Source organism: Castanea sativa, chromosome 7 (assembly GCF_040712315.1).
Source record: "Castanea sativa cultivar Marrone di Chiusa Pesio chromosome 7, ASM4071231v1".
Classification (NCBI taxonomy): domain Eukaryota; kingdom Viridiplantae; phylum Streptophyta; class Magnoliopsida; order Fagales; family Fagaceae; genus Castanea; species Castanea sativa.
Window position 1 is genome coordinate 28,957,230 of NC_134019.1, and position 21,662 is coordinate 28,978,891.

The window sequence follows — 21,662 nt, forward strand, 5'->3', positions numbered from 1 at the left end:
TTTTGAGGCTTTTAGGTCAAAAACAATAGGTGCCTCCTGTTTTGAGGCTTTTGTTTGAGAAACAATGGATGCCTCTTGTTTTGAGGCTTTTATTTTAGAAACAACGCAGTCATCTTGTTTTGAACTTCGAAGTTCTTCTACTTATGATTCATGCTTGCTCTTTTATTACCTTACTCAAGATTTTATCTTGTCATTTGAGTTTTTACCATGTTTTGTGATTTCAGTTCATCGTTAGAGTCATTACCACGTTTATGATTTTTACTCGTCATTTTGAGTTTTTTACTCTTACTTTTTTATTTTAACTCATCAATTGAGTTTTACCACATTTATGATTTTCAACTTGTCATTTTGAGTTTTTACCATGTGTATGATTTTCAACTCGTCATTTTGAGTTTTTTTACCATATGTTGTGATTTTAACTTATTTTCTAAGTTTTCACCACATTTATGATTTTAACTTGTCATTTTGAGTTTTTACCATATTTTTATGATTTTTACTCATCTTTTGAGTTTTTACCACACTTATGATTTTCACTCGTCATTTGAGCTTTTACCATTCGGGTTCTTATCACGTTTGTGATTTGAACTTGTTGCTAGATTTCAGGTACTTCCTTTTCGTCATTGAACTTAGCTTTGACACTTTGTCAAACTTTATTGAAAAAAAGGGATGGCTAAACAAGCCTTATTATTTCATGCATTCATCATATATGAGGGAATTACAAGGAAATAGCAAACTGGCGATGTGCTCTTGCAAATAGACCTTATTAGACCAGACAATAGCTTTTACTGATAGTACTTTTTGAGATGTTCCATGTTCCAAGGATGAGGAAGTGGATTGCCTTCCAAATCCTTCAAGTAATAGCTTCCTCATTGAGAGTAACAGATGACCTTGTATGGGCCTTCCCAAGTAGGCCCTAACTTCCCTTGTGCTAGATCCCTAATAGTTTGTGAGACTTTTCATAACATCATATCATCGGGGTTGAACCTTTTGAGCTTTACACTCTGATTATAGTACTTCTGCATTTTTTGTTGATACCAAGCCATTCTCGAAGCTGCCTCATCTCTAACTTCAGCGAAAAAATCCAAGCTGAGCCTTACCTTGTCATTGTTTGTACCTTCATTGCAATGAGCTTGCCTAAGACTGGAGACTCTTACCTTAGTTGGGATAACTGCTTTAGTGCCGAAGGCCAACTTGAATGGAGTTTCTCCTGTTGATGTTCTTGCTGTTGTCTTGTAAGCCCATAATACCCCAGGTAATTTTTCAGACCACACACCCTTTGCCCCCTCCAGTCATGTTTTAATGAGTTTAAGCAAAGTACGATTCGTTACTTCTGTTTTTCCATTAGCTTGTGGGTGCCTGGGAGACGAATAGTGATTTTATATCCCTAGCTCTGTGCAACCTAGCTTTGTTCAAAACTCCTTGAATTTTTGACTGTCAAACTGTCAACCATTATAAAAAATGATCATCCTAGGGATCCCAAACCTACAAAAAATGTTCTTCCAAACGAAAATCTATATCTTGTCCTCAGTGATTGCCGCTAGTCATTCCACTTCGACCCATTTAGTGAAGTAATCAATGACTACGAGCAGAAACTTCACTTGCCTCTTTCCCAAAGGGAGTGGGTCGACGATATCTATACCCCACGTGGAAAATCGCCATGGTGAAGAGATGGTTGTTAGTAATTCTCCAAGTATATGCTGCACATTGCCGAACCACTGACACTTATCGCGATTCTTCACAAGTTCAGCTGCATCCTTTTGCATAGTTGGCCAAAAGTAGCCTACCCTAACCATCTTTCCCACCAGAGATCGAGGCCCAGAATGGTTACCATATACACCTTCGTGTATTTCTCGTAGCACATACGTCGCTTCGTTAGGGGTCAAGCATTTTAGGTATGGCATCGTGAATCCTCTTTTGTAGAGTTCTCCATTCAAAGCAGTGAACCTTGCTGCTCAAACTCTAACCTTCTTCACTTTTGATGAGTCAGATGGGAGTTAGCTGTCTCTGATGTAGGGTATGATCGGTTCCATCCAGTTACTTGGTTACTGAATCGAAAGGGCTTACAATCCGTCAATACTAGGGATTGTCTAAACCTCCATGAGCAAGCCTACTGTTGCTGATGCATCTTAAGTTGATGCAAGTCTAGCAATCTCGTCAGCAACTGAGTTTTCTTCCGTTGGGATTAGCTCGAGTTTGATGTTATTAAACTCATCAATGAGCTGGCTCTTTAGCAGTAGGTATTTCTTCATTCTTTCCTCCTTTACTTCATATTCATTGGTTATTTATCCAACAATTAGCTTAGAATCAGTCCTCAATCTTAAAATTTTTGACTCCCAAGGCTCTGGCAACCCTTAAGCTGGCAAGGATTACTTCATACTCTGTCTCATTGTTTGTTGCTAGAGACTGGAGTTGAACCCCATACTTAAGGACATCATTCTCTAGAGATGTCATTATGACACCAACACCACCAAGTCCTATAACAAACAAGCCATTTGAGCAAACTATCCAATATTTTGCTTCCTGATCAAGGTTTAGAAGAGTAAATTCTGCAATGAAATCCGCTAAAGCTTGTGCTTTGATTTCTATTCTTGGCCTGTACTCAATGTCCAACTGGCTTAGCTTAACTGCCCACTAGACCATATGACCTGCAGCATCTGGTTTACTCATTGTTTTTCAGATTGGTTGGTCTATCATAACTACAATGGTATGAGACTAGAAGTATGGACAAAGCTTTCTTGAAACCACGATCAATGAGAAGGCTATCTTTTCCATGCATGGATACTTTGCTTTGGCATCCTAAAAAGCCTGACTCGTGTAATACACTAACCATTGTATCTTGGATTCTTCGCGGATCAAAGCTGAACTAACAGCTATTTGTGATACAACTAAGTATAAAAATAGATTTTCTCCTTCTATTGATGGGCTTAGTAAGGGAGGCTTGACTAGAAACTCCTTGAGTTTCTGAAAGCCTGCCTCACACTCATCCATCCACTGAAAAGCCTGTTTAAGAACTTTAAAGAAAGGGAAGCACTTGTTAGTGGCCTCCGAGACAAACTTGTTTAATGCTACTACCCGCCCCATTAGTCTTTGCACTAGCCATAACTTCAGGGTATGAAATTAAAATTGGTGCTAGCTACATTGAAGGCATAAAGGGAGATACCAAGTGGGACTTTAATGATGTACTTTACCATGAAATGGTACACGCGTGTGGAAGTGTTATGGTCAAAGGTCTTTTAAATTGGCACTAGGAGGATTGATTAAAGAGATTGCTGATTATGTGAGGCGAAAGGTAAACTATGCGCCTAGCCACTGGGTCAAGCCTGGGAATGAATAAAATGGGATCAAGACTACGATGGTACAACAAAGACTCTAGATCACTGCAATGTCCTTAGAAAGGAGAATTTGCATCTCAAACCTAACTTTTCTAAATAAGACGACTGATATCCTTTCCATTTAATATTGAGTGATTGAAGTAACACTACAAATTGATTACATAAACCTTAAATTGATGAGTCATCAATTATAAAAATATTCGATAATTATGTGGTTAAAGTCAACTAAAAATATTTATTGTTACAACATTTGTAAGCAAACTAATATCATAATGAATGTGATTGGTGGGCTTTATTCAACTAATCATATTTATTGTTATATCAAATTTAAGCAAAATCATATAATAATGAATGTAATTGGTGAGTTTTATTCAACCACCAATTACTTGTTATGTTGTTACACTCAACTAATCATATTTATTGTTACATTAGATGTAATAAAACATATATCATAATAATGTGATCAATGGATTTCATTCAACCACCACCTACTTGTTATGATGTTAATGTCAACTAATCATATTATTGTTACATCAATTGTAAGCAAACTAATATCATAATGAATGTGATCGATGTGTTTCATGCAACCACCAAAGAAATTAATGTTTAAAATATATTTTAGTATCTCTAACATCACTCAATTTGTAATATTTCTTCTCAAAAAAAAATTGTAATATTTTTTTGATTCCCAAAAAATATTTGTATTATTATTATTTTTAATTTTCTTTAATTTCAATGTGATGTTTGTAACAATGTAAATTTTAGGAACTATGCAAGGAGTATATTGCGACATTTTTCCCTAGTGCCACTAAAGAGTGGGTTTATAGTGATGTTTTTAAACAAACATCGCAATAGCCCAAAACAATAGCAGTGTTTTTTTAAAATGTCACAACTGATATATTTTCAGCAGCATATTCTTGAACTATAGCGACATTTTTATAACTTGCTGCAATAGTTAATGGACAAAACATTATAGCGACGTATTGTAAACGTCGCTATATACTGATAGTTCAAATTTTAATTTTCACGAAATTCCCATGCTGGTCACTTTTTCCAAAATTTTTATTTAGTGCTCCCTCTCACGCACTCTCCCTCTCTCAAAATTTCCTTTCCCCCAAAATGTTTTTCTCTTCTTGCACAAAATTTCCCAAAATTTTGTTTCCCACTAAAAGTCTTTTAGTTATGGATTTTTTTCCACAAAATTGTTCTCTCCCTCTTACTCTCACTCTCCCTATCTCTCATGATACTCCCTTTCTTCCTCTCCCCTCACCTCTTCAATCTCTCTTTCTCCACTCTACCATCGGTGCCAACCCATTGCCAGTGCCGCTCCCTCGCTGCTAGCCTCCCTCTCACGCCCCTCCATCTCCATCTAATGATTTTGCCCCTCCCTCTCCCTCTCACGATTTTGCCTCTCCCTCTTCCCCCTCACTCCTTTCCTCTCTCTCCTCACCATACCTATGCCAAGCCTTGCCACAGTCGCTAGCGCTACCTTCATCTCCTTCCTATTTCCTCCATCCGATTTTTGCTTGGGGTAACATGTAAGTTATTTATTTATTTACTATAGTTAAATTTGGGTTTGGATTTGGATACTTGACATTTAGGTTCTTTATTTAATTTTCAGTTTTGATTTTTGTAAAATTTGGGTTTGGATTTTGTGGTGTAACATGTAAGTTTTTAATTTAATTTTTAGTTTTGATTTTTGTGAAATTTGGGTTTGAATTTGGTGAAGTGATATCAGTTTTGAGACATTTGTGAATATGAGTTTATTATATTTAGTGATTTGTAATGAGTTTTTATTTGAATTTAGAGGCATTTGCTCAATTTAATTATTTTAAGTTCTTTATTGTCGGTTTTGTCAGGATTGGATGATGACGATGATGAGTGGTTTGTAGTGGATACTTTGACTCTAACACTTGCTCAGGTGATGTATATTGTAAACTATATTTACTAATTTCTTATATTTTGAATATTTATTTTGAGTAAGTATTAAAAGAGAATAGAAGATTAGTATATGATCTTGCTAATAATAGTGAAATAGCTAGTATGTGCATTGATAACATTCTTATAAATTAGACTTTTTATTTTGTAGGTTAAACACCCATTTATTGTGATAATTTTGGATTTTTTTTGAAAAGGTGTGTGCTTGGCTTGAGCATAGTAAGCAATATCTGCTTAAATACTTATTATACCTTGTACATGTGATTATGATAATTGTGTTGGGGTGGATTGTTGTGTTGGAGCAAGTAGGTGGCTTGCATGGTGTTATAAGATGATTTCAATTTATATTGGGAGTGTTTATTAAATTTTGAAAATTTGGATGGCTATTGTTTAGTTTTGTTTGTTGATTACTTTTAAAAAAAAAAATCTTGTAAGCATTCTATTTTTGTGACATTGATAATTGGTTTTGTGGTGAGTTGTTGAGTTGGAGCAAGTGGGTGGCTTGCATGGTGTTATAAGACGGTTTACATTCATATTAGGAGTGTTTATTATTTTTTGAATTTTTGGATGGATATTGTTGAATTATATTTGTTGATTACTTTTTTTTTTCTATACTTGTAAGCATTCTTAAATATTCTATATTATGATGTTAATAATTATGTTGGGGTGGATTGTTAAGTTGGAGCAAGCAAGTGGCTTGCATGGTATTATAAAGCAGTTTCAATTGGTGTTGGGAGTGTTTATTGATTTTTGAAAATTTGAATAGATATTTTTGTATTATATTTGGATATATATTATTGAGTTATACTTGGATAGATATTGTTGAGTTATATATAGGACCTTGTTGTGACTTGTAAGTCATTTTTTGAAATTTGGAAATTTATCCTTGTAAGTCATTATAGATGTTATACGAATTTATCTAGTATCAAATGAGATTTGTCGGGGTTATCGATGTTGGACTTTTCACAAGGAAGCCTCATCTAGAAAGACTTATGGGGAACCTTATTTGTATGTTTATAAAACTATGTGGTTATGAAGTTGTTGTGTTTTAAAACCCTAAGTTTATGTGTAATCCTATTTCCATGGTTTTTGCTTATTTCTTAAGAGTTTCAAGACTTAGTCCATTTGTGTGAATGAAGAAATGGATAGACTTGTATGGTTTGTTTATTATATTTAAGGTTATGTGTAATCTTACTTGAATTTTTTATGAAATTAAGTGGTTATGAAGTTGTTGTGTCTTAAACCCTTAAGTTTATGTGTAATCCTATTTCCATGGGTTTTCTTATTTCTTGAGAGCTTCAAGACTTAATTCATTTTTGTGAATGAAGATATGGATAAACTTGATATGATTTATAATTGTAGATTTGTTATTGTAGACACTCGATTTTGCACTCATAATTTAATATTGGATGATGGCTAGAATGACCATTCATATACCCAAAAATTAGAGTTGCATTATTTGCATTAATTCATTCATTGCATATCATAAAAATAATCTTGAGATTCTAACGGTCGTGACGGTATGCCCAATTCCCAAATCGGACTGTTGTATTGAAAGATATCACATGATCAAGTTTCCACGGTTTGCATGCATTTTGTTTGGGTGGAACCAATCATATGTGATTAACTTAAATGAATTCTGATTGGTTAAATAATTAAAATTAATTAAATAATTTTGTGATTGGCTGTTGGTTTTTGTCAAAAATAAGCGGGCTTGCATGAGAATAAAATGGATAATCAGATAGCAAAGAATTTGTTGATAATTAAGTCTTTGTAGAATATTTATCTATTAGATAATTATTACTTTAAAGACCTGATTATCAAGATAAAAAGTATTAATTTTAGAATATGAATTAAAAACCATGTCTAGGTGCAATTCTAGACTCAAAAATCCTCAAAAAAGAGTCCAAATCGAACCAAAATTCGAAGAGGGGTCCAACATCCAAGAGGGCCAGTCGGCACTCTTGGAGTGTCGATTGGCACATGGAAAGCGCCGATTGGCACAAATTTGAGGCCCGTCCCGGGAACCTTCTAATTAAAATAAAATTTGTCCTTTTTGAATTTTTGGGGATAACAACGCGTTCAATTCATATATGATCTTATTCATCTTATTTTTCAAACATACAACCTTTATAAATAGAGGAAAAACATCAGAAATCAGGGGCCCTTCTTTTTCTGACTTCTTTGCTCACTTCACGATAAAGACGTTTTGGAAGCCTAGGCTTTAAGAACTTCTTTTTTGTAAGTAAAATATTTTAGATCTCAAAAAAGTGAAAATTTCTTTGATTTCTAAAGTATTTTTCCAATGAAGGGTACATTCATGCAAGTAGGTATTTTATTTCTTTCTTGTGTTTATATTTCTTTCTCTTAATTGATATGTTTTTATTGTTCATTGCATGTTTTTTTAATGAATATGTGTTTGATGTCTTTAAAAGGAAAAATTTCTCAAATTGTCAAGTGACTTGAAAAAAAAAAAAAAAGAGTTCTCTAAGCTTGGAATATTCCCCCTTGTTTACCTCAAACAAAAATTGACTCTCAAGAGAACAAAATTTCCAAATCCTCAAAAAGTTTCAAATCTTCAAACATGGGATTTTTCCCTTTCTTGCTTGTTCCCAACATATGTGATTTCCAAGAGTCCTCACATTTCATTTCTTTGATTGTCTTTAGGGATATAATCTGAAAATTTTCAAAATGAAGAAACAAATTTGATTACATGTTTTTAAGGATTTCAAATCCTTCCTAGCCAATGAGATCAAGTTAACAATTGAGCATTATAATTGGTCAAAGAGGTTGTTCAAAAGATCACCTTTTGTTCATTTAAAAAAGATAAAATTTCAAAAAAATCTCATTCTAACTAAATTTCTTTTAAAAAAAAAAAAAAAAAAAAAGAGACTCATTTAAAAAAAAATATTCATTTTTCAAAAACTTTTTTTTCGAACTATGTTTGGACTTGATCCTCTATGAGAGAGGTATGTTGGCAGCCCTTTCAAGGCCTGGCCCTAGTTACCAAAAAAAAAAAAAAAATCTTTAATTCAAAATTTCAAAAAAAAAAAAAATCATTTTTCAAAACTTTTTTCAAACTATATTTGGACCTGATCCTCTATAAGAGAAGTATGTAAGTAGCCTTTTCAAAGGCTTGGTCCCAGTTACCAAAAAAAATAAAATTCATTTCAAAATTTAAAAAAAAAGGTTCATTTTTCAAAGAACTTTCTTCGAACTACGTTTGGACCTGATTATCTATGAAAAAGGTACGTAGGTAGCCTTTTTAAAGGCTCAGTTACAATCACTCAAAAAAAAAAAAATTCAAAGACTCAAAATCAAGACATTTTTTTGGGTGAATTTTAAGATAAAAGCATCTGTTTTGCATCAAACATGTCATCAATTTTTCTGTGCAAGCATATTATCAATTTTTTGTGCAAACATGCCTAAACTAGGGGCATTGGCCCAAAACATTTTTATAATAACTGATTACTAACAAGTTCATGGAAAGAATCTTTTGCAAGAGGTGGACATGGATCTTTCATCTACTCAACATTCACCATCAATCTTCAGTTTAGATGCTATATTATGTCCTAGAAAAAAGGCTGAAAACGCTACAACTGGACAAGGCTCAAGATGTGCCAATTGGCACTCCAACAGTGCCTATTGGCCCACCATTCCAGCAGTCTTTGTTTTGCCCAGTTTTGTGATTTTGATCTTATTTTACTAAAATTTTTCTTTATTAAAGGTCCCTACACAATAAGATTTTTCAAAATTCACATTGATTGTTGAACTAGGTGCACTTGGCTATGCCTCATCCATTTTTTTTTAAACCACATTTTAAAAAAAATATCAAGATTTTCAAGAGTCATGCTTCAATTTGCAAACTAGGGGCATTCGGCCATCCCTCATTCATTTTCAAAAAAAAAAAAAAAAAGACCACCATCATCATCTTTTCAAAAAAAATCAAGATTTCCAAAATTCATGCATCCATTTCTAAACTAGGAGCATTCGGCCATGCCTCATCCATTTAAAAAAAAAAAAATCATATTTTCCTCAAAAGTCAAGGTTTTCAAAATCATGCTTCAATTTGTAGACTAGGGGCATTCGGCTATGCCTCATTCAAGTAAGATCACCCATGTCAAAACCTATCAGGTAAATTCAAACCTTTACACCACAAAGCTTCATCAGGTAAACTCTAAACTTTTCTGAATCAAGCTTTTACAAGAATAAGTCCATACATATCAAATGTAAAGATCAAAGAGTGGTAGTTCATGAGTTATACAAATTAACTGACTAAAAATCAACTCTTGTTTTTTTGCAAGAAATTGAAAGAGGAAAAATCTCCTGAACTTCAACTTTCAAAGGACAAATCTCCTAACAAAATTTCAAAGGGATAAATCTCCTAAGACATTTTTCATAAAGGAAAAATCTCCTAAAATAAAATTTTTGAAGGAAAAATCTCCTAACAACCTTTTCAAAGGATAAATCTCTTAAACGAATTTCCAAAAGGACAATTCTCCTAACAAATTTTCAAGGTATAAATCTCCTATATTTTTAAAAGGACAAATCTCCAAAAAAACGTTTCAAAAGGATAAATCTCCTAAAATCAAATTTTCAAACAGACAAATCTCCTAACATTTTTTGAAAATGAAAAATCTCCTAAAATTAAATTTTTAAAAGGAAAAATCTCCTAAAAAAATTTCAAAGGATAAGTCTCCTAAATTTTTAAAAGGATAAATCTCCCAAAACATTTTTCAAAAAAGGAAAAATCTCCTAAAATCAAATTTTCAAAAGGACAAATCTTCTAGCAAATTTTCAAAGGATAAAATCTCCTAAATCTTTAAAAGGAAAAATCCCCTTAAGAAACCTTCGAAAGGATAAATCTCCTACCCTTAAATTTTGAATGTATAAATCTCCATGAAAACATCTTCATAAAAGAAAAAAATTCTCCTGAATAAATCCTCAAAGGACAAATCTCCATGAACAAATCTTCAAAAGGGATAAATCTCCTACACCTCAATCGTCAATGAATAAATCTCTATAAGCACATCTTCATAGAAAAAAATCTCCTGAACAAATCTTCAAAGGAAAAATCTCCATGAACAAAACTTCGAAAATGGATAAATCTCCTACACTTCAATCTTCAATGGATAAATCTCTATGAACACATGTTAAAAAGAGAAAAAAATCCTTAGCTAATCTTCAAAGGTAAAATCTCTACGAACAAATCTTAAAAAAAAGGATAAATCTCTTACACCTCAATCTGAAATGGATAAATCTCTATGAACACATCTTCAAAAGGAAAAATCTCTTGAATAAATCTTCAAAGGACAAATATCCATGAACAAATTTTCAAAAAAAAGGGGTAAATCTCCTGAACACAATCTTCAAAAAAGATAAATCTATTAAGTAAATCTGGTTCTCAATCATTAAGATATAATATGAATTTTTGTCTATTGCAGAGAAATTCCAGACTTCAAAGTTGAGCGAATACAGTTCTCATTCGCCTTCAGATTTCCAGACCGAGTCGGATATAGTTCTTAGTCGCCTCCAAACCTTACGATTGAGCCAGATATAGTTCTCAATCGTCTCTAAATCTTCAGATTGAGCTGGATATAGTTCTCATTCGCATCCAGATCTTCAAATTGAGCCGGATATAGTTCTTAGTCACCTCCAGATCTTTAGATTAAGCCGGATATAGTTCTCAGTCACCTCTAGATCTTCAAATTGAGTCGGATATAATTCTTAGTTGCCTTCAGACCTTCAGATTAAGCCGGATATAGCTCTCAGTTGCTTCTAGATCTTCAGATTGAATCGGATATAGTTCTCAGTCACCTCTAGATCTTCAAATCAATTGCCTCCAGATCTTCAGATTGAACCAGATATAGTTCTTAGTCATCTCTAGATCTTCAGATTGAACCAGATATAGTTCTCAGTTGCCTCTACATTTTGAGATTGAGTTGGATATAGTTCTTAGTCGCCTCCAATTTTTAGATTGAGTCGGATATAAATCTTAGTCAGCTTCGAGATCAAGCAAATACAATTCTTGATTACCACATCGGCATTCAAGATTCTATCTAGGTTCATCAATTATCAAGTAGATTAGATGTCCATATTTCTCATTTTTTGTAAAGCATAAAGAAACTAGTTTTATGTCCTAAGGTTCTAGGCTCTAGGGCTAGGAAATCTTTGAAAAACCAACCTCGATTAAATCATGGTTGCTAAAACTAGTGTCTTTTTTTTTACATTGACACGCACTTTTCAAGCTCTGTCAATGAGGGACATTTTGTAGATACTCGATTTTGCACCCATAATTTAGTTTTGGAAGATGACTAAAATGACCATTTCAAATACCCAAAAATCACAATTGCATTTCATGCATTAAATCACTCATTGCATATCATTAAAATGATCTTGCGATTCTAATGGTCACGATGGTATGCTCGATTCCCAAATCGGACCGTCGGATTGAAAGATATCGCAAGATCAAGTTTTCACGGTTTGCATGCATTGTACGGGGGTCAAGCCAATCATGAGTGAATAATTAAAATTAATTCTGATTGGTTAATAAATTAAAAATTAATTAAATAATTGTGTGATTGGTTTTCGGTTTTTATCAAAAATAAGCTTGGTTGCATAGGAATAAAATGGATAATTAGTTAGCAAGGGAATTGTTGATAATCAAGTCCTTTTAGAATATTATCTATAAGATAATTATTGTTTTAATGACCTAATTATCAAAATAAAAGAGATTTATTTTAGAATACGAGTTAAAAATATGTCTAGGTGCAATTCCTGACTCAGAAAATCCCTAAAAAAGAGTCCAAATTGAATCAAAATTGGGAATTGCACTTGGCACTTGAGAGGGCCAATCAGCACTCTAGGAATGCCGATCGGCACATGGCAAGTGCCGATTGGCACAACTTCGAGGCCCGGCCTAGAAACGTTCGGATCAAGCTAAAACGCATTTATTTTGAATTTTTGGGGATAAGAATTCAACTTAATATGTATTTGATCCAATCCAGCTTATTTTTTAAGCACCAAACCTCTATCAATAGGGAACTAAAATTAGAAATCAGGACATTTTTTCTGACTTCTCTCTCCCCTTACGTTAAAGAAGTTTTGGGAGCTTTGCTTTAGGAACTTCTTTTCTGTTAAGAGACTTCACTTGAATCCTTAGAAATTCATTCTCTTTTATCTCTAGGATAGTTCTTTGCTTGTGGAATACATACATGCAGGTATGATTCTAACTTTACTTTCCATAAAATGATTTTAATTTAATTTCCAAAACATGTTCTCATCAGTGCTTCCTTTTCCATGAACATGATGTTGCTTCTTGTGTTTAGATAACCATGTTGGTCATATGTTATTGCATACTCTATTTCTTGCTTTTGAAAAAGTCACATGAGTAATTGATGAACATGCCTAGATCTAGGGTTGAATCTTTCCTTGAGATTTTAGATCTGCAATTTGTTTTAGTTTTTATTAAAATAAAATTAAATCTGCAATTTTTTCATGTTTTCAAAATTAAAGTTAGATCTGCACTTTTCTCTCTTTTTTTCTTTTTCATTTTCAAAGTAAAACCAAATTTGTATTTTATTTATAAAATTTTATCGGCATTTTATTTATAAAATCTAATCTGTATTTTGCTTATAAAATCTGATCTACATTTTATTTTTAAAATCTGATCTGCATTTTTCATAAAAATTGATGTTCTCAAAATAAAAATTAGTTTTTCTCTTACACTTAAAGGATTCAAAATTCATTCTCTTTCTTTCAAAAAAAAAAAACTCAAATCTAAACTTTTTTACATAAAATAAAATGGCAAATCTAAGGTTCTAAAATATTAGTTTCATTCTAGGTCTAGGATTTGACATGGCATTTGTTGCATATTATTTTATACTTTGAATATGGGTATTTAATGGTCATTTGAAGTCTAGAAGATCAAACTTTGTTTGGGTAGGGTGGGTGCCTCACACCTTCCCATCCTGTAATCTGACCCTTAAACCTTAGAATTTTAGGTTGGTAGAACTAATACCTTTTTTTTTTTTTTGGGAGTAGATTGTATCTAGGGCCAAAGCTTTGTATTTTTTTACATAGATTGTATCTAGGACCAAAGCCTTGTAAAGATATTCTACTAAATTGTATTTGTATAATCTATTAATGAAATTTGAGGTATTTTAAGACATATGAATTGTGTATTTTATTTTTTCTTATTTTTTATAAAAAATAAGTGGCAACTCCACATATAATCTTGAAAAGGGAAGGTGCCGATGTCTAAACCCTTTTTTGAGAGCACCCTAGTCAAACCCGATCTCTCACAAATGTCACTAAATATTTTTAAATGCCGTTATAGAGTATATATGGCGACATTTTTAATAAGTCACAATAGACCTATAGCAACGACGCTATAACATCACAAAAAAACGATAGACCATTTGTGTCTGCAATGACTTTTTTTGGTTTTTTGCGAGTTTCTTTTTTAGTGCACGCTGTGTCTAGCCTCTCTATATCATGGCTAAATGCCCGTGCACCAGCCATACTTTATAAGTTCTGAGAGGATCACCGTGCAAGTTGTTAACAAGTTTAAATCCCTATATAAATCACAGAGCACAACCTCATTTCATGTGTAGAACCAATTAATAAAAAAGAAAATTACAAGACAACTATGGCTCACCAAATGCTTTGCCTCTCTTTCCTAGTAACCCTACTCGTAGCCATGCAAGGCATCCATGCAGTTGAATATGTTGTCACCAACGCCACTTGGAAAACTCCTGGTGGAGTTCGTTTCAACTATTAGATTGGGTCTGATTATAGTAAGCTAGTATTGTCTGCTGCCACAAATTTCATATGGAGGCTCTTCCAGGAAAATTGTGATGCGGAAAGAAAGAACGTGACCAAAATGTGCTTGTTCACTGATGATATAGATGGAGCAGCATATGCTATCGCCAATGAGATCCATGTTAGTGCAAGGTAAATCAATGGCTATTCTGGCGACGTGAAAACCAAAATCACATGAGTGTTAGTCCATGAAAGCACACACATATGGCAATGGGGTGGTAACGGACAAAGTGTTTTAGGTGGATTGATTGAAGGAATTGCTGATTATGTGACGTTGAAGGCAGGATAGGCACCTAGTCACTGGGTGAAGCCTAGGCAAGGTGATAAATGAGATCAAAGCTATGATGTTACTGCTCTATTTTTGGACTATTGCAATAGTCTTAGAAATGGGTTCGTGGCTGAATTGAATAAGAAAATGAGGACTGGTTATAGTGTTAATTTTTTTGTTGAACTGCTCGGGAAGTCTTTTGATCAGCTTTGGAAAGACTACAAAGCCAAGGAAAATAAGGGTACTGATTAGGAGCTAATTTATAGGCGTACCATGCAATTACACATACTTCACAAAATAAATAAGGACACATTTGGTATGCTGTAATAGTTCATGTAATGGAATAATTATTCATGTGTAATAACAATTCGATCATTTTGTTATATCTTTATTACATGGATTAATTATTATATTGGAATAATTATTCTTTAAATTGAAATTAAAGAATAACTATTCCTTTTTAAAATGGTTGCAATAGCAATTTCTTAGTGCATATAATAAGTTTTAAAATTTTAATATATTTTTAAATATATAAAGTTTTCTTATACATCATATTTTACAAGCTTTTCATATGTAAAAACGAAACTTATGAATAGTAATAGTTATTCCATTACATTGTCTTCTATTCCTAGTAATAATAAATATTACTATTCTTAATATAAACAGCATTCAGTGAACCAAACGTACTCTAAACGTGCTTGGATTATTACGTATATTGCCTTCATATTCTACCATTTTTTTTTTTGTTGGTTGTTTATAGCTTTATCAGTTTGAAATTTGAACTATGCATGATGCATGCAGCTTCTTAAGACAATATAACCATGTACTGAAGTACATATGCAAGCTATGTGGGTTCTTTTGTGTAACTGTGAGTGGAAATTTTCCATCTCTTTCATCATTGATTTTTGCCTTGGGATTCTTGAATGAGATGGTTTTAGTTCCCCTCCTTTCTAATCTCTTTTGTTAGTTGTAGTACTTTTATGAAAAATTAAAGGTTTCCAAGCATATATGCAATAGTCTTATATGGAGAAACTTTATACGAAAAGGTTTATTGCAATTTTCTTTGGAATGTTTACCAAGCAAATATGCTACCTTCTCCATACGACTTTATAAATAATATTAAAAAAAAAAATCGAAATCTCTTATGCAACTTGAAATTGTTATCAATCTAGGCAGTAGTTAATCTGTTTGCAACCAGTTTCATAGTTTAATACAGCATTCCAATTTTTATAGCATATAGCCTACTATATATATAATAAAGTAATAAAAGTGGAACCCATGCATCCGTCCGTTGTGTACGACTTGATCTAGAAGTCCAGATAGAGCACTCACAATGATGGTGCTAAAATTGTTGAAAAGCACCTCAAATTCTAAAAAGCATTTTACGATGATGTTGGTATATTTAAAAAAAATTGCATTCTATGAACAGTAAACTACTATCTCTAAGTGTTTGCTATAGCACCAAAGGGTGGAAAAAACTATTGTTTATTCAAATAAACAATAGTTTATAACCAGATCATGTACTTAAAACTCAGTGTTAGGCCTAGGGAAGTCTGTTTCGTATTGTACTAGCTGATACGGCCGGTATTTACTGTTCCGGCACCTTGGCCGGTACAGAAACAAAGTTGTTTCGTACCGGAAAATATACCGGCCATACCGGGAGGAAATTTCAGATTCCGGCCGGTAAATGCATACTGAACCGGAAAAAGAATGATGTTTTTTTGTCACTCTCACCTTCCACCAGCGAGGCGGTGATGATCTCCACATTCTTGACCTCAAGTAGGGGTTGTGGATTGATTTAGCTGTTGCTGCTCCTTCATCTTCATCTTCTTCTTCTTCTTTTTCTTCTTCTCCTCTCTCTTTCTTTGGCGTCTCATTCTCTCTCTCTTTCTCGGTTTTCTTTTTGTTTTTTGAAACTTTTCTTTTTTCAAACCTCTCTGCCGGTCTTCCCAAGAAAAGACTTCATAGCCTTTTGATATTTTCAAAGCATCAGATGATAGGTTGGCATTTATTGAGTGGGTGGGTCTTTGATTATTTAATAGTTTTTTTTTTTTTTGGCTTCTCACTTTTATATTAATGATGATAACTCCAAAATATATATATATATATATATATATATATATATATATATATATAAAGTTGTCAAAGTGATATATTGAGTTATTAGAAATATAATTTTGTATATTATATAAAATAGTAAAAAATAGTGGTAAACCCGAAACGGTACACCGGTATTGACCGGTACCCGAAATATATCGTACCGTAGGCCAAACCGGTACAACTTTCGGTACGGTATTGACTTCCTTGGTTAGACCATGAAGACTGGACCATCACATTTATAACTACTTTAGAATTCATTTCACAAGAAAATTAATGTTGCGTAGGAAATTTCAAGGATTCTAGCTTCACAATATATCTATATATATATATATATATATATTTCTTTTTGTGGAAAAGGTAAAGGAAGCCCATATATATATATATATATATATATATATATATATATATATATATATATTTCTTTTTGTGGAAAAGTTAAAGGAAGCCCATAAGGTCATTCTTTTAGCAAATTCCTTAAGAGCATCCGTTAACTCAATCTCTTTTCTTTATTTAATTTTTTATGACTCAGTGTTCCAAATTGGATTTTGTTAATATATGGATGTTTTAAGGGCATTCGTTTAGGAAATAATTTTAGACATTTTTTATAAGAAAGGAAAAACAACAACTGATTTTAATGACAACTCTTTATATTTTTCATAAAAGTGGTATTAAATTTTTTCTAAAATGATTTAATAACATCTGTTAACTGGACTTTTTTTAATTACTTACAATTATAAATTTCCTATGATTTTAAAAAAATATTATAGATCACCTAATTTACTAAGATTTGAGAGTACTGTAATAACATGTGCGATATATGAGTTGGGATTCTTGTTCTGCTATTCATAAATAAATAAATGGTAGGTTTTTTTTTTTTTTTTTTTTTTTTAAACTGAAATCTTGAGTTGAAGACATGATTTCAAAAACTGAAATAGTTTTTTCAACTTGATAGGCCAAAAACGTATTGATCCCTTGTGATGGATTAAGTTGATTAATTAGCCAAGTTTATTAATTAATCAAATTAACATGCAAACGCGTGGTAGCACAAACAAATCACCAATAAACTAAAGTGCAACGGAAAATAAATTGACACAGTGATTTGTTTACGAATGGGGAAAACTTCCAAGGCAAAATCCCTACCTGGTGATTTTAAGGTCACCACTCCTGGAAATCTACTATTATCACAACAACTGGTTACAAGTAAAGGAATCTCAGTACCTTATACCAACCTACAGTTGAACCCTTGCACTAATACTCAATTGGACTTGTTCCTGTAATAACAATCTCTCCTTTTCAATGCGCGGCTCCAAATACATGACTAACCAATTACGCGGATCCCAGTATGCGACTTCAATCACCATCTTGAGAAAGATGTTGGCTGGAAAGTTCTTGAGTTCATCCTTACAATGAAGAACAAGAAGATGCTTGGTTACAAAACCCTATGGTGCAAAGACACAGTAGCTTCTTCACAAAGAGATGAGCTAGGGAAAACTTTGTCTCCAGTCACAAATTGCTTGAACAGACTTTGCTCAATGCTTATGCAACTTGTGTCTACTTTGACGGCCCTTAAAATAATCCTTTTATATGTCTAGGGTTTTGAGAAAAGAAGGCTTAAAAACATATCCATGGATTGAAATCAAAACAAATCTGAAAAACTGTTTCTCTTAAACCTCGATAGATAGAGGTGTCGAGATGCTATCGAGCAGCTGTTGAGCATCGAGGCTGAAACAGCTTCTTAAAGCTCGATAATTGTAGCTGTTGAGCCAGCTGTCAAGCTTTAATAATAGGCACTTCTTCAACTTGTTTCTTGGACAGACTTGCATGGCTTTAACACTTAATCTTAAAACTTTATTTCTTGACGTATTAAAACATCCTAGATCTACCCAAATACAAGTAGAATTCGTTTTGTCAAAGGATTAGCCAATTACATAAAAGAATGACATATGATCTTAACAAATGTATCACGTATGTCCTAACACAACTCACAATTTTAGTTCAAATATGTATGTATTAGTATCTACATATCAATTTTTATCCATTACTAAAAAGGTTTAAATATTTTTAGAACAAAACTTAAGTACAATAATTAGGTGCTATTTTTTAGGTTTCTTTCTTAAGATTCAGTCATATGGTTACTTAACTAAAATTATACTTCCGTCTAATGAGAAAAAAACTATATAACTAAATTTTAAGAGCACCTAAGAAATAGCACATAAGATAATAGACAGGGATTTCCTCCAAACAATTTTGCAGCAATTCCTACAAACAGGGACATGTGTCAATAAAATAAAAAGACACTTAATCTTGGGGTCATGTGCAAGAGAAGAGCTATTAACCCTAACGTTAACAACGTTAGCCAGACGGCCTCTCTCCTCTCTCTCATCATCCTCCACCTCTATTTTTCTCAACAACCTCAGATCGACAAAAGCATCACAGCCACGTACTGACGGGAAGAAAATACTCTCTCTCTTTAAAACCCCATCAACACCTCTCTCATCCTCATTCGTTGTTCTTCTTAGAAACTCCAACCACTGCCACATGCTTTGCCTTTCCCATCCCCACCCACCTTTTCGCCGCCAAGGACCACCGATTCTACCACCCAATCTTTTCAAGACTCCGATTTTTTCTATGTTTCTTACTAGATCCCTCTGTATTTGATATTATTTTGGTTTGTTTTGTGTGATATATTTGGATGATTTAATTCTAGGTTTTTCTTGCTACGATAATTAGATTTCTTGTTTGTAATTTTCCCAAAATTACCATTTGCTGTGATATATTTGTAATTTTTGTTTTGTAATTTTATTTATTTATATTTTTTGGAGTGGGTTTTGAGCAATCCAAGCTCCTCTGAAATTAACCATTGTGGCATGGGAAAGATCTCTGAGGAGATGTTTGAAAGGACAACGGACATGTTTGAGAATGCTACATATACTCAACAGTGTGATTAGTTTGCATTTGAAGAAATAGAAGACCTTATGGATGGAGTTGGCCCCATGGATCTAATCAAAACCATTTATGAGCATTGGTGGAAAAAAAGGGAGAGGAAGGGAATGCCTTTTAATCCAACATCTTCAGGTATCTTCTGAATCACTTGTCTATTGTTCTTGATATTATGTTCAGCACTATGATGTAAGCTACTTTAGTGGATGTAATCTCCTATGTAGAGAGTGCACTTGAGTTATTAAAGGATTTAGCTTCTGCTGAAGCATTCTTAATTTTATTTACTTTTTACAAAGACGCTAATACTAATTTTAGATTATTTGTAAACAAAGCCACTATTACAAGTTTGAGAATAAAAATCGTAAAAGCTAAATTACCACTAAGATCAGCAGTAAACAAAGAAGGGAAACCTTTGGAGTTAAAATGATATGAAGTAATATTGTTCGGAGTTTTTAAACACCCTTGGGAACTGAGGGGCACGTGTTATGTAAGATGAGAGTGAAGTTTTCTGGAAAAATAAGAGAGGAATTTGATTTGGACATCTACTGATGGAAGGAATATATTTTCTGGATTTGAATTGATGTGCAATATGAAAAAGAAATAATTTAACTCACTTTTTATTTCTTATCAATATGTTGCCTTGTAGGTCTGGTTTTCACATATATAAATTATGTTTAGATTTTACAAAATTAAGTGCTGTATTGTCAATTTGGGGTGGGGGGGGGGGGGGGGGGCATCTGCTTTTGTTAGTTCCTTTTTTTGGGACATGAAATTCATGCAACTCTTGTTTATTATGCTTGTGTGTGTGTGTATTTTTATATATATATTTTGATAAATGTTTTGCTTGTGTATATTTAATCTGCTTGTTCGTTTGTATATATATTTAAATATATCTCAAGGCTCATTTTATTGTGCTTTATTCAGCCACCGTTGTGGGAAAGGTACTAACAACAAGTGAAGGAGTGGGAGCTTGTTTTGAACAAAAACGATACCAACATCCTTAATGGATGCCAGGAGAAGGCTGCACCAATTGAAAAGCTACCCATGTTTGCTTTCTTTTTGAAGCCACGAGGTTTGGAAGTTCCCTACAAGGGGTCAAAACAAAGTTCACGTAGGAATTTTTTAGTTTCTGGGCAAAGCAATGCCATCTTGGGAGATCAGGATGGTTTCCATGCTTTTGGTATTTTTTTTACACTTCTACATATATACTATATTATTTAGACTCATTTTTCCTTGTAACCTTTTCCTTAATTTAGTTGCATATGTTATTTTAGGAAGAAGATTGAATGGTTTTGCCTTTGCGGATGACAAGTTTCTATATCCGGGTCATAGTTATGAATCCCATGAGTTTAGCACCTGAAAATATGTTCATAGCAACAAGGCTATAAACGTAGAACTGCTGCCTGAAGTGTATGCAAAGAAGCAAGTTGTTGCAGCATTTCATATTGCACTAAATTGCATTGAACTTGATCCAGAGATGCAGCACAGGATGCAAATAGTGTAAGAGAGTCTTGATTGGATAAAATCACAAAGAAGAAAGTAAAGAACTTTGTAGACTTTTGGTTCTTGATGCTGATTTTTTATGTTGAAGATGTTTGGTTTGTTAGCAGTCCATGGTTGGAGGGGGATTTAGATGTATATTTTCCTAGAAATATTTTTGTGAGCTAATGTATATTTCAACAAATCTATTGCTAAATTTTTATATTTTTGTGTCTATGTATTTGCATATTTGAACAAGGCAGCTTTAGATTAATGCAATAGAGTGATGGAAATTTAAATTCAGGAAGTATAAATTTAGCAATAGATTTGCTGAGCTCTTCCTTTTATTTGGCTCTCTTTCAAGATTCAAGAAGTTTATACTTAGATATGGAATTGGTTGGCTTTCCTTTTCTTTGGCTTTCTTTGTCAAATATGTAATTAGACCACCAAATTCACCTTCTTGTAGAAAGGATTGCAATCCGTATCATATAATTTTTTCTTCATGATCAAACTTTATCATGACATTTTGAAAATGCTCTATAAAATTCTATTAGCAAAGCTTCTAGGTTCTTCAATTCTGATGTTCCGTTGTAAGCACTTGACAAAATGTTAACATTGATGATTAGAACTTGTGTACTATAGGTCCTGTGTCTGTGGTCTTAAAAAATTTCTTTTACATAATTTTTTTTGCTTATTTGTGTCCATTTTTTGTGTGCAACAAGAAGTCTATCTTCTTAATAAAATACCGTACCTCATCACTAAAAAATAAAAAGTTCAACTAC

At 33.0% G+C, this 21,662-nt stretch overlaps 1 long non-coding RNA gene and 1 pseudogene across 1 annotated transcript; both read left to right on the forward strand.

The window, feature by feature from the left end:
• Positions 1-13,920: 13,920 nt before the first annotated feature.
• Positions 13,921-14,613, forward strand: LOC142644279 (uncharacterized; annotated as a pseudogene).
• Positions 14,614-19,257: 4,644 nt separating this feature from the next.
• On the forward strand, positions 19,258-21,103 carry LOC142642051 (uncharacterized). Its single transcript, XR_012845575.1, has 3 exons — positions 19,258-19,536; positions 20,326-20,581; positions 20,676-21,103. It is a non-coding gene; the product is annotated as an uncharacterized LOC142642051 (long non-coding RNA).
• The last annotated feature ends 559 nt before the right edge of the window (positions 21,104-21,662 follow it).